Source organism: Nipponia nippon, unplaced genomic scaffold, assembly GCF_047370975.1.
Source record: "Nipponia nippon isolate SJK-2023a ecotype South Korea unplaced genomic scaffold, ASM4737097v1 scaffold_8, whole genome shotgun sequence".
NCBI lineage: Eukaryota > Metazoa > Chordata > Aves > Pelecaniformes > Threskiornithidae > Nipponia > Nipponia nippon.
In genome coordinates this window covers 50,139,797-50,152,356 of record NW_028262402.1, presented here as the reverse complement: position 1 = coordinate 50,152,356, position 12,560 = coordinate 50,139,797, and the positions used below count along the sequence as shown (strand labels likewise).

General features: G+C 40.6%; 1 protein-coding gene across 2 annotated transcripts in view; it reads right to left on the bottom strand.

The window, feature by feature from the left end:
- The window catches only part of SV2C (synaptic vesicle glycoprotein 2C), a 119,772-nt gene extending 107,443 nt beyond the window's left edge, over window positions 1–12,329 (bottom strand). The window contains exon 1 of one of the 2 annotated variants that reach the window (XM_087742235.1): window positions 12,010–12,329. The gene's annotated coding sequence lies outside the window, so the exon portion shown is untranslated. Of the gene's footprint in view, window positions 1–6,427; window positions 6,458–12,009 lie in introns of those variants that run through there. The other variant, XM_087742237.1, reaches the window with a different exon arrangement.
- Window positions 12,330–12,560: the final 231 nt, after the last annotated feature.

Here is a 12,560-nt window from a genome sequence, read left to right as displayed (position 1 = left end):
ATCATCAACGTTTGACTGAAAAAGTTTTAATTGGTAATTCTGTTCCATTTCCTACCTGTCTCCTGGCAGGGACTTACACTGGCAACACTTATTTGCCACAAGATTTCCACTTTATCAGCCAAGTGGTCTTATTGTGCAAGAACTTGAGTAAAATTCATATAAACAATCCTATTGCAATCAATTAGACTATATATACAGAAAAATATTTGTAAGAACAGCAATGTATTCTTCTACCCTCCTCTGGGATTGGAGATAAGTGCACAAACTACAAGAAAGCACTCCTGTAAATCACCCAGCCTCAGGGGTGGGCAATGCAGGGGGAATGACCTCCACTAGATGTTTTTTAGGAATGATATATCTGTGTTTTGAATTCTCACAATCTGCTTCTGTACAACACTGGCCACAGAGCTAGTAAAAGTGAATATTGGTGAAAATGAAATAGTGCACCCGACTGCATTATTTTTAAGTTAAATCATATGAGACAATCTCAAGGAAAATATGCCAAAGCTCTTGTGCCCCTACAAGTCAGGAAAAACTCAGTAGCCCAGCATGCAAAAACCCTTACGAGTTTCCAAGAAAAGGACAGAATTAACTATGCCTGTCAGATGTGAATTTGGATACTGCAGGTAAACTTTGTATCTCATGAGCAAGCACCAGCACAAAGCAGCTTAGACTGGTAAAAAACGGCTTACAGTCTCCATGTTTTCTGATCCTGTGCGAGATTTATTCAACATATTTTATTATTTCAGCCTTGGAATAACTGTATTTAATTATAAAGTGCAGTAACTTTTACTCAAATCATCTCCATGTACTCCCAAGTACAACTCCCCAGGAAGAGAAAAGTGGCTGGAAAGTCAAATCATTGCCAGCTATGAGCTGACACTATGAGCTACTGCATCTCCATAAATAAATAGAGAATTAAATGATTCAGCAGTTCTACAGTTTGGCCCTTTAAGAATAGAGCAAATAACCTCATTTATCAGCTAAACCAATTTTTTTATCAAGGTAATTATCTTCATTTTGCCTCTCAGTCTGTGCCAATACAAGAATTTCTAGCCAAATAATAGAGATTTTACAGAATACATTTTAACAGAATGGAGTATTTTGCTGTTAGTAATCAAATTCCGTCTCAGATCGTAAATTCTTCACTCCTAGGTGTACATCTTGTGAATTTGTAAGCAATTGTAAAAAGAGGCCCTTATCTTGGCCAGATACTATTCTGACATGAGTAGAAGGGCCCACAGGAGAGGGAGACTGAATTCCATGATTTATTAACTTTCAATAGTACATAGTTTTTATACCAGTAGTCCCTCATATCAGTAGAATTACAGAATACTGAAGGTGTAAAGGGACTTCTGGAGGTCTTCTACTCCAGGCTCCTGCTGAAAGCCAGGCTAGCCTCAAAATTAGATCGGGTTGCCCAGGGCCATGTCTAGGCAAGTTTTGAGCGTCTCCAAGAACAGAGATGCCACAGCATTCCCGTGCACCTACTCTAGTACTTCACCACCCACAGAGTGAAGAATTTCTTCCTTCTATCTTGTTCAAATTTCCACTCCGTTTCCTGACTCCATCTTCTTTCTAATCACTCATTAGATGATGGAAGACAGCAATTAGATCCTCCCATCTTCCTTTGGCCATCTCTTCCCAGCTGAGCAAACCCACAGCCTCTCCTTACGTATTGTGTGCCCCAACCACCTGCTAGACTGTCAGTCTGTCAGTGTCTTTCTTCATCAGATGAAGGGTCTAGTTGTTCTATTCTGAAAGACTGTACATGGACCAAGTACTAGGGAAGCCTAGAACACTTAGCAAACATTTTCTTCCTATCCGTACCAGAATAACACACATCCCTTAAAACATCAAGTGGGATGTTATGCACATTTCAGGTCATACCCTTGAGTTACTCATGTTTCAGCAAATATACAAAATAAAATTACTCTTTGGTGATTTCTACTAGCAACATTTACTTTAGAGAGCAGTCATACCACCAAAAGATTGAAAGAAGTTGGTTTGCAATAGTTTTCCAAATACTGGAAAATAGATTTTCTTCCTTTGGACTATGGAGCAGGGAGTTACCATACTCATTTGTTACTATAATACAGAAATTAGCGAGCAATTTCTCCAGTAAAAATTTGTTCTTCTCAGAGATACTTCCCTGGAAGAAACAGTTTTCCCATCTACTAAATGATTAAGTAGAATGGCACCAGAGTGCCATTTTACTTAATTGTTTTGTACAGCTGGTCATAGGAAGAAATCTTCTATATTGTGCTCCAAGACCACGTGAATGATATAAACATTCACTAAATACTGAAAAAAAAAAAAGAACTGAAATTAATTCTTTGACTTTTGGTAGTTTTCTGTCATGAAACTGTAGCTGGAATGAAACTGAAACTTTAAAATTGAGAAGGAAGATGATACTTAACATTTTTAAGTTATTATGAAGTCATAGAAAGTTTGTCATGCTGTGTGGGAAAGCGAACATCACACAGGAGGCAATTCAGTCATCTTCCTAGGCAAGAGGGTGAGCCAGATATGATAAATAACCATTACTCAAAGGTTTTATGAATTTCAATCCCAGACAGGGATTTGAGAAACATTTCCCGAATTTTCACAAATCGAAGTACACTAATATTTTCTGAAGTGATTGATAAGCCAAATAATGGCTTTGATACAATAGAGCAAAGCGCCCTGAATAGGTTACTCTTGAGTTGGTCCTTAGTCACTTCAGTCAAAAGATGTCTCAGAGAAATTCCCAGTATTTTTCTTTTTGATGCTTTACTTTTATTGGTTGTTCCAGTTTTGCAATCAAAACCGTAATGCTATCTTACAACAGAAAAAAAAGCTCATTGTTTTAACCACTGAATAAATGTGAACGGAAAGAGAATTTCCAGGACTCTCTTTATTTCTACACAGGAAGCTAGTCCAAAACAAGCAGCATTCCAGACAAAGGTGCCTTGAGGAGGTAAGGTGACGAGTACAAAAGCATTAGGGTTGCTTCTAGACTACTACTGAGTAGTGCCACATCTTGGACAGCTACTTTCTCTATGGACAGACATGGTCATGGACAGACAGTGGAGAGGCAAGCCATAACTCCAGCAAACACCATATGAGATGTTTATGTTTTGTTAATTTTGATTTTAGCTGTTGAGGTTCTTAAGGTAGGAGCAAGTTTTGTTCTGTTCCATATAGGACCTAATAAATAATCGTCTTTGACAAGAATGTGTTTTAGCCAATTAACACCCATTTTCTAAACATCTATTTGCTAAAACGTGTTTAGACAATTGGTTAGCGGTTCCCCTCCCTCCCCCCCATTTTGTAGTTTTTCTAAGCAAATACACAGAACTACCCTGATGGCTTATCTTTTAATCTCTGGGAGTTTGCTATTGTTTGGTTGTTCAAGGTGTACAAGGCCTGATAATTATTTTTTAATACAGGTATCTACTGCATTCAACTGGAATATGTCTTCTAGTGTGAGAATTTCCAGGGTTTCTGAAAGGCCATGATATTTATGATTATAAATATGGGCCTAAATATTTCTGTTTAGATACTCAAAGTTTAAGGAGTGCATCTATGGTGTAGAAGATGGCTCAGATCCTTAGCACCACGTACTAAGCAAAACTTTTAAGAGCTTTACAATTAATAGGTGCTTGGACTCTCCCAAGTTCAGATGTGAACTGGACATGGAATTTTATCTGAAGAAACAAAAAGTAAACAAAATTGAACTCATTTTTAGCAGACAAGTGCTAGATGTTCCTATATGGTGTCTAACACACCACCTTTTTGTGTTTTCTAGGAAAAGCATCCTCACTTCTCCACGTCCAAGCTGTTTCTTTTTTTCTTTTCAGGACTTCATTTGAAGGCAAGAAGAAGACTGGAAATGAATTAGTATTCCAGCTAAATGGACCAAAGAAATTATCAAAGACTAACATATAAGGCTTTTCTGGTTTTCCCAATAAGTGGGCTGAATTTCTGCTGCATCAGTCTTGGCCTACCCACCTTGGAAAGCCCTATGAAATACATTAAACTCAGGAATCTATTTGATAGTTTAGAACACCAAAGAATGCACTGTAAGTGTACACTTGCTGTTGCCCACAGGGATTATCCCCTCAATAGGCAAAGGTAGTGACCTAAACTCATTTAGAAATCCGAACGTCGTACCCTTACAGAAGATGTATAGTTTTTTAAATCAGAGTGTGATTTGCTTTGATATTTTTCTGTTCTTAACACAGTAAGTATGTATATACATTCACAAAACCAAATAACATTCCTCATTTACACTGTGTATACCAACATTTAAAAACTGGAGTACTACAAAACATTTATTCTTCTGACTACTCACTCCATATAGAGGTTATGCTATAAGGAAAAGCTTTGTTCTGAATTTAACATGTAAATAGTCAAATTGTGCAACTGATAGGAGCAACACTTCATAAATTCTAATGAGGCTAGATAAGACCATGATGATAAATGGAACTAAAGGGATGCCATCAACTGGAACACTCTGTTTTAAAAAGTATTTGAAAGTGATTGCAGATACACCACTGATTTTCCTACCAGTTTTTGTGACATTACTACCACAATATATGTAGCTTTGTTTTTTCATGGTCTCCTCTCTCCTGTTTTTACTTCAGATCCATGTGAGTGCACAACCCTTCTAAGTCAGAGGATATGTGGGGGAAATCTGTGAGAGCAGCTACATATTAAATAGTGCGCAATGCATAAAATATATGGGAAAAGGCTTTTAATTCCTTTAAAAGTCATTTTTTCCTTTGGTCATTTTCAACTATAGTCCTTTTAGGCATAATAAACAACTACAAAAGGATTAAAAGGTACATACAGAAAACATAGGTTTTTCTCTTTAAAGCTGAAGGTATGCCTTTATAACCTTTACAAGGTTTTATAAGGTAGGTATACACCCACAAAGAAAACATGCGATTTTTTTATTTATGGTACTGACAAACACATCCATCTGAATTTTTCCATGCTAATTAACATGACAGTATCTGCCAAGGCTAACTCTGTAGGTTTTATTTAAATAAAAATTTTAGATATTTCTGGATACATGGAATCTTAGAAGGTACAAATTTTCTGGTCAAATGCTTATTTATTTATCAATGCAGTTAAGACTATTTAAAATCAAAAAGAAAATAATTATCAGAGAAAAAAAGATTAATGACTTATATAGCTCTTTTTCTCCAACAAAACCTCTAGACTGACAGATTCTTAGCCAAATTCCCATTAAATGCAATTCCACTCACCTCATTTGAATTACAGTGGGGAGTACTGGGACCTAAACTAGTCAACATATGTATGTATGTATGTAGATCTGTAATAATCTGTGGTCTCCCTCCTCTCACAACTGAGGTGAAGCCACCTGTGGAGGACATCTTTGTTAACTGACACTTGAGCCCCAACATAATACTTCATAGCTCAGTGCGACACTTACCTTCATGCCGTTTATAGGCAGTCATGTCTCAAAATATTTTTCATTTATTACCACACTTCAAAAATCATGCACAGTAACATCTTTCTAAGAGATAATGGGAAATGCTTTCTACAAGAAAAATCAGAGCCTCTGTACCAATGCCAGTATTATGCCAAAGGGACCCCATTTTAACTTAGGTTGTGATACACCACAGTGTACCCTGTGGTAATGAAGGATAACTACATCCTGGGATGCATTGCCAAGAGTTTTACCTGCAGTAATTATTCCCCTCTACATCCAGATTACTATGTCCAATTTTGCCCCCCTTCCGACACCTAGTTATAAGGAAGAAATTCGTCATGATGACGCTGGTGAAGCATGGGAATGGTTGCACAGAGCAGCTTTGGGGTCCCCAAACCTGGAGATATTCAAACTTTGACTGGGCAAGGCCCTGAGCAACCCAATCTAACTATGAAAGTTGGCCCTGCTTTTAGAAGGGGACTGGATGAAATGAGTTCAAGGAGTCCCGTAAAATGTAAATTATTCCATTATTTTTTTGCACTGCAGCAGTGTTGTACAGAAACGTTCTTGCAAGTTTTAAACTAGTTAGCTTTGAATAGAGGGCAATCTATCCGCATCACAGTCCACACTGTAGGATAACCTCAAGCATGTCTGTGGTTCAGAGCATCATACTGGTGTACTAGACTGCAACAGACACTAACTATTTTAAACGTCTTCATTATGTCTACAGTATACTGCAGACAACGATGAGACGGCATCCTGAGGGAAAGACAGACTCCACTCTGCATTAGCAGAGACTCCCACAAGCCTTAATACTCTTTTTTTTCTTTTTCTGAACAGATCACCTTTATAAAATTTGCAGCCTCAGTAATGTGTTTGTTAGTTATATGTCTTACATCACTAAGTGCATATTCCTCTGATACTCTCCCTATTGCTAGACTTGATTTGTTTAACAAAGCTGAGAGAAAATAACAGTTGAGTTACCTGAAAATAAGGTGCTGTTCACAGGCTGAGAAATAATGTTAAAAGGATAAGTGAATCTGGTGTCAGTGGCAGTCTGTGTATCAGCTACACACGAAGAGAGGCAGTGAGTCCTGCTCACAAGAGGTCATGTCTAGACACCAAGAAGAATACTGAAAACAAAAGCAAAAGCCACCGTCAACTGCACAGCTACATGCCAATATGAAAAGTAGGAGGCCAAAACACGTGAAACGTTAACACTGGTACCTTCACCTACTACATTTAGAATTATCTTCTCTTAACTTATTAAAACCAGCTCAAATGCAGCTCAGTAAAAACTGAGGAGAACTTTGCTCTGTAAAATCAAGAACATGCATTTTCTAGACTCATAAGAGACCATGGTAACACTTGCTCTTACCTTTCCTTTCAGCCTTGTATGACTTATGAAAAAGCACCCCAGTCATTCACAGATCCATAAATCCCCTCAAAAAGTGCTAACGAGCCATCACGATAGGATTTTCCATAGTCTGTACCAAGCAATTTACTTTGTTGGCTTCAGAGTTAAAAAGGAAAATGCCAAATAGTATTTGGTGCCTTCATATCTGCACAAGAAAGATATCACAAGTGCGCTGCAGAGAGCTTTCAACATGATCAGGAAATGGAAAAATACACTGTTGATCTTATCTTTATTGTTTGGTGCTTGGATATATTTTGTGATGGAATTTTCAAGTGTGTTCCTTTTTAATGAAAATAAATATGTGTTTTGTCCCATTTTTGTAGATGGCAAGGATGTGAGACATACCATCAGCTGTCCAATAGGCAGGATTTCAAGAATGCCACAGAGATAAAAGAGAAACAACAACAAGCTACATGTTAGAGAGCAGTGACTTCCAGCTGGAAGTGCTGCTCCAAGGAATCACTCATTTCTCAGCCTTAGGAGCAGTTCAGAAGAACGCTTCATTTGTAAGGCTGTGACAAGGGCTGGGATTCCCGGATAAAAGCAAAACCTGCCACGGCTGGGGCGCAGGAGAGGGGGGGAAAGGGTGGAATCCAGTTTGCAAAACCAGCTTCTTGGCATTAGCACTGTTACTCTCACAGAAAGGGAAGTTTATGCTCCAGGTCTATAGGGTATGAAAATGGTGCCACTTAAGACCCAGAGGCCGTATGAGATGCTATGAGCAAAGTCACGTCTCAGTTCCATGGTCACCTGTATTTCTAAATAATTAGTTTCCATGATATATTGCATGAAGCTTTTCCCTATACAAAAACTCATATGATCATTAAAGAGAAAAAAATCCTGCAGGATGCTTTAATGCTGTTACCAACTGTATTCATTGTAATGCGGATTTTCAGTCAAAAATCTAGGCATGCTTGTGAGACACAGACTACTATCCTAGAACAAAGCAAGTAACTAGACCCACACAGCCATGACCACAAAAATAACCTGCTGAGAAGAGAGCCAGCTACAGGCATGCTGCTTTATCTTAAAAAAATCTTGCTGCTGGTAAGGAAACATGAAGCTGCAGCAACACCGTATTTTTCATGACTCTCAAATCAATATAAAGCCATATGCCTTGTGTGCTGAAACAGCTACATTACACGGTAGGTGTCGTTCGTGTTTTCAATATGGTGCATTTTTAGCTGAATTAGAAATATTTGGATGGAATTCCCACCTAATCATGAAAGTCTCTGACGCTTTGTTGATGCATGGGAAGTCTTTACTGTCAGCAGCTGGTCAGCGGAAATGCAGACAAAAAGAGGTAAGAATTCAGTCTTAAAAATGAAAGGATGTTACAATACCTTAACCATATTACACTGTATTATACCTTAAGCAATTTTATTGTTGTGTCTGCAACATTTAAACTTTTATTAGCCTCTCTGGGTGGGAAAGTGACTGAGAGTTTGAACCGCAGAGAAGGAAAGGACGTGCTCAGCATTGCTTTACCCTCTCTGTTTGTTTTTTTAATAAAAGGACACCAGCTTCAATAATAATCACGCTAAAGAAATTTGCATTTGATTGTATTTAATGCACACGTATTTATCTCTTACTGACATAAAAATAGTAATTTGAAACCAAGCCTGACTAACATATCACAGACCAGCAACATATATATTTACAGGAGAATAGGTACTCTGTACGTTTAGAATGTCTCTAGAAAAACCACAGAGCAATACACAAAATCAAAGATACATTAAAAGCCTACGAGGCTATCAACCAGTGTTTTATGGACAAAAAGGCCCACCATGTTCTGTAACATACTTACTAGAGAATATATCACATTTAACTTAAAACTGAAACAGTTTGCTAATTTAAAAGAAAAATTTAACTACCTTTTCCCTCCCAGTGTCAATACTTTGCACATACTTTCAATTAATTTTTCCATTTTACTGCCTACAGACACTTCAAAGAAGACAAACTCTAAATCCAGTCCTCTGAATAATTTTTAAAATTACTCCATTCTGTTTTAAGAGGAAAATGTTATGCACTACATAATACGAAGGCGGTGGCAGCAGCTGTGGGCTCCCTATCACAGGTTTGCAAACACATTTAATCTAATTGATGAGCTTTTGTTTAAACAAGCATTGATATGCATCCTGTCATGCATATGGGTTGCAAAGATTCACAGCAACACACAGCCCAAGTGATCTGCCTGTGACGCTGAAACAACTTTTATATGACTGAGAATGTGAAATATCTTCATTAATACTATTTTCATACAAAAACCCCTAGAAAATTATATAGCTGGATTCATCTGGCTCCCACTGAGATCTACAATACTATTCACACTGATTTTAACAGGATGATCAGGACCACTATGGACAAACGTTTGTCCTCTGTGCTTTGGAACACATAATTTAAAAAAATTAACTCAAAATCCGCCATTACTGCAAGCAACTTATACAAGCTTATACACTCAGGTACACATAAACTCAATTATAGGTTTCACATTGTCACCTGATAACACCATGTTTTGCAAACATAACTGAATGCTTCATGTGATTTTCCTTTGTTGCAAACATGTTTCTTCCATGTTGCTCAGAACTGAGGAAAAACCTAACACCTTTGCTTTACTATTATTAAAAATTAATTAGATTTCACAAATATATAATCAGAAAACACTTGCTTTGATCTCATTTGGCCAAATACAAATCTGTTTTTCCAGAATGTAATTATGTGATTTTACATCAAGTTGCCATCAGAGAAAGTCTATGTCTGGTCTGTACCACTGATATTCAGGGTCATTGTTATTGAATAAGCAGTAGGCACACAGCTTCAGAAATATAAGCATTAAATGATTGTTTCTTCTTTTTCTTCAAGTATCATTTTAAAATGTTTGGAGGCTCAATGTGTGTCAATAATTTTAATTGACAGACTGTCTTTTTGTCAATATTTGGCCTATGCAAAGCTTTCCTCCAAATATAAATAAAAGTCCACTCAGAACTTACTATGACTATATTTTAGCAAATTCTGCATTTCTTTGGCATACAGAAAAGCAATGCTTCTTGCTCTCACATTATAGAAACAGATAAAAAAATAAAAATAAAAATAAAAATAAAAAAACACACACCAAAACAGCAATATTTAATGCATATTATCATTCAGTAAAATAGCAGAAAATGGCCAGGTGAGAGGGAAGGAATGGGGTCTCCAGTTTACCACAGTACCTTGTTCTCTGTGAAAATGCTGAATAAATGCTTAATTACAGGGAAAACTATGAATATTGCACAAAACAGTGCAATGGCAATTTCCATTCCCACAGGGACCTCAATCCATGAAAAGAAGATCCATTGTAAAACTTCAATAATTCAGGAGGACAGACGGCATAGTTAAAACAGGGATCTTTCCCATAGGGAGCTCAGAGGAAAACCACTTGTAACAGAAGTATACCATTTACAATTATTCTAATCAAAGAACTTTATTTGGTTTGGTTGTTGGTTTTTCATCCTAAAATCCTTTGTGGTTAATTGTAAATTCATCAGGAAGTTCCTTCCAAAATCTCCTTACAGCTCTACTTCCAGTTCTATCTGCAATTCCCTGGCAAAGCAGTAATTTTTGGTATAGTTTGTGCCACCTCTACCGATCAGTTCAGCTTCTCCCTCCCTCTCCTAAGGCAGAAGTTGCTGTGAGCTCCCTGCACTGCAGTACAATGCAGCCCAAGTACCAGCAGTATCAACTGTGTTTGTCTGAGTAGGTTTCCCTTGTGTTGTACTAACCTCTGCAATCCGCCCCCCCCCCCCCCCCCCCATCAGAGATACACTCATCAGCCTCCTAACCCTTTACGGGAAGGAGAGCAGGATACTATCAATCACGGAGGAGTCTCTGGATGATCTCAGCATCTTTCGATGACACGATCTCTCTCCTCCCCGCCTATCTTTATATGCTTCTTCCTCATCTCTTCCTTCCCTCCTTGGGCCCCCCTTTCTGTACAGATGTGCCATGGCCGCCCCAGCCAGCATGACTCAGCTCCCACCCTCGCCCCCCACTTGCACTGCGCCCACAGTGCTTTGCACGATTAGGCTCTCAAGACTCATCAGTGACCTCCATGCTCAATTACCTTCGTGTCACCCGGCCCTCCAGTCCCTGGGGTGTCCTTCCTCCCTGCAGGGCTGCCAGACGAGCTCCTCTTCCTCTTTGCATCCCTTATGCCCTTTTCCCCTGCAAGCCTCTTTAAATTAGATGGGGGTTGCCTCAAAAAACCTCACCATCCCATGGCTTTTCCTAAACCTGGGACTTGAACTATAATTTTCCCCACGGTGACTTCTCTACACTCTCCTCCCCATATACTGCTGGAGGCATCTTGGGATCTAAACCCCCAAAGCACTAGGAAAGCAGTAACTTAGTCTGTTTTGAAAAAGTCCTTTCCTGAAGCTGTAAGGAAGGGAGTCTCCCCTCCCCCTTATGGGTTATGAATGCTAAACCATTCTCCCAACACAGTCAACGTGAGTTATGATCCTTGAAGGCAACCTACAGTGAGAAAAGCAATATAGTTTTCAAAAGTACTTAAACTGTTTATTTTTTTTTTCCTTTTCTGTTGCAGGATCTGAAATCCTGCCTGTTCCCTTCTAAACGCATCTTAGAAAGTGTCGGTTCCCTAAGGAGTTGGATTCTCGACACTCTTCCTGCTTCTTTGATTTTCCTCACCAGCCTTACCGCTAGGACATCTGCTAGCTTGTCTTCTTCAAACATCCCGAGTCTGCGAACCTCAGCATCCCTGGTTTTTGCTCCCCTAGCGAGCAAAAGTTCTGTCAGCCTTAATATGCCAGTCAGCTTCAAAAGCAGAGATTAGACGCTCACACCGCCTCGGATCTGTGCAACCTGCTCTCTCTGTGCAAAAGAGCGACCGAGCTCTGGGAAAAGCTGAAGTGAGCAGCAGCCGAGCGAAGACTGCTCCCGCTCAGCGCCGAGATGCGAGGGAACCCCGCGCTCCCTGTAACGCTCGACCTGCCCCGAAGAGAGCTCTCCCCCCTCCCCGGTGAGAAAACCCCCTATGAGTCCCGTGGAAAAGTTGAAGTCCTCCACCGCCGCAAGCATGCAAAAAAAAAGGGGGGGGGGGGGGGCGGAAGTTGCCGGGAGCAGCCGCCCGACGGCCCGGAGCATCACTTACCGGCGGGGCAGGCGGTGGAGAGCCGCGGCGCGGCCGGGCTGCGGGGCGTCCCCGGCTCCCTCCCCTCCCCTCCGCTGCCGCTGCCGCCTGCTCGCGGCGTGAGGCTGCGGGAGGGAGCGAGGAGCCTCCCGGAGGAGCCGCCGAGCGTGACGGACCGGAGGAGGGGCGGACCGGAGCGGCTGTGTGGGCTTCGCCTTGCGCTGAAGCCGCTGCTGCAGAGCCGGGGAGGCGAGGGGGAGCGGGCGGGCGCGGCGCGGGGGCCGCCACCCGCGATAGCTGGAGGCGTGGGAGTGCGGAGGGCGAGCCCCGCCGCAGGCAGCGGCCAGAGCCGGCGAGGGGGAGGCGCGGACACACCCCCCCGCCTCCGCGGGCAGGGCCGGGAAGCCTCCGCGAAAAAACAAGCCCCCTTTTTCCCGGTAGAAGGGAAAAATAAAAATAGTGACACCCGCGCACACACTTTATTTCAGAAGACAGTGTTTTATGAGAGGCGGCGACAGGGGAGAGAGTATGAAACGGCTCGTTTCGGAAGGGGTTGCAACAGGCCCTACGGC